Source organism: Strix aluco, chromosome 36, assembly GCF_031877795.1.
Source record: "Strix aluco isolate bStrAlu1 chromosome 36, bStrAlu1.hap1, whole genome shotgun sequence".
Taxonomy (NCBI): Eukaryota; Metazoa; Chordata; class Aves; order Strigiformes; family Strigidae; genus Strix; species Strix aluco.
The window spans coordinates 2,554,776-2,558,696 of NC_133966.1; positions in this window are offsets into that span (position 1 = coordinate 2,554,776).

Below are 3,921 nucleotides of genomic sequence, written 5' to 3' on the forward strand. Positions count from 1 at the left end.
CTCTTCGGCTCTCTCTTCGGCCTCTCTCTTCGGCCTCTCTCTTCGGCCTCTCTCTTCGGCCTCTCTCTTCGGCTCTCTCTTCGGCCTCTCTCTCGGCCTCTCTCTTCGGCCTCTCTCTTCGGCCTCTCTCTTCGGCCTCTCTCTTCGGCCTCTCTCTTCGGCCTCTCTCTTCCGCCTCTCTCTTCCGCCTCTCTCTTCCGCCTCTCTCTTCCGCCTCTCTCTCTTCTCGCCTCTCTCTTCCGCCTCTCTCTTCCGCCTCTCTCTTCGCCTCTCTCTTCCGCCTCTCTCTTCCGCCTCTCTCTTCCGCCTCTCTCTTCCGCCTCTCTCTTCCGCCTCTCTCTTCCGCCTCTCTCTTCCGCCTCTCTCTTCCGCCTCTCTCTTCCGCCTCTCTCTTCCGCCTCTCTCTTCCGCCTCTCTCTCCGCCTCTCTCTTCCGCCTCTCTCTTCCGCCTCTCTCTTCCGCCTCTCTCTTCCGCCTCTCTCTTCCGCCTCTCTCTTCCGCCTCTCTCTTCCGCCTCTCTCTTCCGCCTCTCTCTTCTCGCCTCTCTCTTCCGCCTCTCTCTTCCGCCTCTCTCTTCCGCCTCTCTCTTCCGCCTCTCTCTTCCGCCTCTCTCTCCGCCTCTCTCTACCGCCTCTCTCTACCGCCTCTCTCTACCGCCTCTCTCTACCGCCTCTCTCTACCGCCTCTCTCTACCGCCTCTCTCTACCGCCTCTCTCTACCGCCTCTCTCTACCGCCTCTCTCTACCGCCTCTCTCTACCGCCTCTCTCTACCGCCTCTCTCTACCGCCTCTCTCTACCGCCTCTCTCTACCGCCTCTCTCTACCGCCTCTCTCTACCGCCTCTCTCTACCGCCTCTCTCTACCGCCTCTCTCTACCGCCTCTCTCTACCGCCTCTCTCTACCGCCTCTCTCTACCGCCTCTCTCTACCGCCTCTCTCTACCGCCTCTCTCTACCGCCTCTCTCTACCGCCTCTCTCTTCCGCCTCTCTCTCTCCTCTTTCTTCCTCCTCACTCTTCCTCCTCTCTGTTCGTCCACTCTCTTTCTCCTCTCTCCAACACCTCTCTCCTCTTCCTCTCTCTACCTTCTCTCTCTTCATCTGCTCTCATCCTCCTCTGTTTTCCTCCTCTCTCGTCCTCCTCTCTCCTCTTCCTCAGTTTTCCTCCTCTCTCTTCCTCCTCTCTTTTCCTCGTCTCTTCTCTTCCTCTCTCCTCTTCCTCACTCTTCCTCCTCTGTCTACCTCCTCTCTCTTCCTCCTCTCTCCTCTTCCTCTCTCTTTCTCCGCGCTCTTCCTCCTCTCTCCTCTCCCTCTCTCTTCCTCCTCTGTCCTCCTCCTCTCTCCTCTTCCTGTCTCTTCCTGCTCTGTCTACCTCCTCTCTCTTCCTCCTCTCTCCTCTACCTCTCTCTTCCTCCTCTCTGTTCCTAAACTCTCTTCATCCTCTCTCTTCCTTCTCTCGTTTCTCCTCTCTCCTCCTCCTCGCTCCTCTTCCTCTCTCTTCCTCCTCTCTCTTCCTCGTCTCTCCTCTTCCTCTCTCTACCTCCTCTCTCTTCCTCCTCACTTTTACTCGTCTCTCCTCCTCCTCTCTCCTCTTCCTCTCTCTTTCTCCTCTCTCTTATTCTTCTCTCTTCCTCCTCTGATTTCCTCCTCTCTCCTCCTCTTCTCTCCTCTTCTCTCCTCTTCTCTCCTCTTCCCCCTCTCTATTCCCCCTCTCTATTCCCCCTCTCTCTTCCTCCTCTCTCTTCCTCATCTCTCTTTCTCTCTCTCTTCCTCCTCTATTTTCCTCATCCTCCTCCTTCTCTCTCCTCTTCCTCTCTCTTCCTCCTCTCTCTTCCTCCTCTCTCTTCCTCCTCTCTCTTCCTTCTCTCTCTTCTTCCTATCTCCTCTTCCTCTCTTTTCTCCTCACTCTTCCTCCTCACTCTTCCTCCTCTCTCTTCCTCCTCTCTCTTCCTCCTCTCTCTTCCCCCTCTCTCTCCCCCTCTCTCTTCCCCTCTCTCTTCCCCCTCTCTCTTCCCCTCTCTCTTCCCCCTCTCTCTTCCCCCTCTCTCTTCCCCCTCTCTCTTCCCCCTCTCTCTTCCTCCTCTCTCTTCCTCCTCTCTCTTCTCCTCTCTCTTCCTCTCTCTCCTCTTCCTCTCTCTTCCTTCTCTTTCTTCTTCCTCTCTCTTCCTCCTCTCTATTCTCCACTCTTTCCTCCTCTCTCCTCCTCCTCTCTACTCTTCCTCTCTCTTCCTCCTTTCTTTTCCTCCTCTCTCCTCCCCCTCTCACTCCTCATCTCTCTTCCTCATCTCTCTTCCTCCTCTCTCCTCTTCCTCTCTCTTCCTCCACTCTCATCCTCCTCTCTCTACCTCCTCTCTACTCTTCCACACTCTTCCTCCTCTCTCTTCCTCTTCTCTCTTTGTCATCTCTCCTTCTTCTCTCTCTTTTTCCTTTCTCTTGCACCTCTCTCTTCCTCGTCTCTCTTCTCGTCTCTCTTCCTCGTCTCTCTTCCTCGTCTCTCTTCCTCGTCTCTCTTCCTCGTCTCTCTTCCTCGTCTCTCTTCCTCGTCTCTCTTCCTCGTCTCTCTTCCTCGTCTCTCTTCCTCGTCTCTCTTCCTCGTCTCTCTTCCTCGTCTCTCTTCCTCGTCTCTCTTCCTCGTCTCTCTTCCTCGTCTCTCTTCCTCGTCTCTCTTCCTCGTCTCTCTTCCTCGTCTCTCTTCCTCGTCTCTCTTCCTCGTCTCTCTTCCTCGTCTCTCTTCCTCGTCTCTCTTCCTCGTCTCTCTTCCTCGTCTCTCTTCTCGTCTCTCTTCCTCGTCTCTCTTCCTCGTCTCTCTTCCTCGTCTCTCTTCCTCGTCTCTCTTCCTCGTCTCTCTTCCTCGTCTCTCTTCCTCGTCTCTCTTCCTCGTCTCTCTTCCTCGTCTCTCTTCCTCGTCTCTCTTCCTCGTCTCTCTTCCTCGTCTCTCTTCCTCGTCTCTCTTCCTCGTCTCTCTTCCTCGTCTCTCTTCCTCGTCTCTCTTCCTCGTCTCTCTTCCTCGTCTCTCTTCCTCGTCTCTCTTCCTCGTCTCTCTCTTCCTCGTCTCTCTTCCTCGTCTCTCTTCCTCGTCTCTCTTCCTCGTCTCTCTTCCTCGTCTCTCTCCTCGTCTCTCTTCCTCGTCTCTCTTCCTCGTCTCTCTTCCTCGTCTCTCTTCCTCGTCTCTCTTCCTCGTCTCTCTTCTCGTCTCTCTTCCTCGTCTCTCTTCCTCGTCTCTCTTCCTCGTCTCTCTTCCTCGTCTCTCTCCTCGTCTCTCTTCCTCGTCTCTCTTCCTCGTCTCTCTTCCTCGTCTCTCTTCCTCGTCTCTCTTCCTCGTCTCTCTTCCTCGTCTCTCTTCCTCGTCTCTCTTCCTCGTCTCTCTCCTCGTCTCTCTTCTCGTCTCTCTTCTCGTCTCTCTTCCTCGTCTCTCTTCCTCGTCTCTCTTCCTCGTCTCTCTTCCTCGTCTCTCTTCCTCGTCTCTCTTCTCGTCTCTCTTCTCGTCTCTCTTCCTCGTCTCTCTTCCTCGTCTCTCTTCCTCGTCTCTCTCCTCGTCTCTCTTCCTCGTCTCTCTTCCTCGTCTCTCTTCCTCGTCTCTCTTCCTCGTCTCTCTTCCTCGTCTCTCTTCCTCGTCTCTCTTCCTCGTCTCTCTTCCTCGTCTCTCTTCCTCGTCTCTCTTCCTCGTCTCTCTTCCTCGTCTCTCTTCCTCGTCTCTCTTCCTCGTCTCTCTCTCGTCTCTCTTCCTCGTCTCTCTTCCTCGTCTCTCTTCCTCGTCTCTCTTCCTCGTCTCTCTTCCTCGTCTCTCTTCCTCGTCTCTCTTCCTCGTCTCTCTTCCTCGTCTCTCTTCCTCGTCTCTCTTCCTCGTCTCTTTTCCTCCTCTCTCCTCCTCCTCTCTCCTCCTCCTCTGTCCTCTTTCTCACTCTTCCTTCTCTCTCATTTTCCTC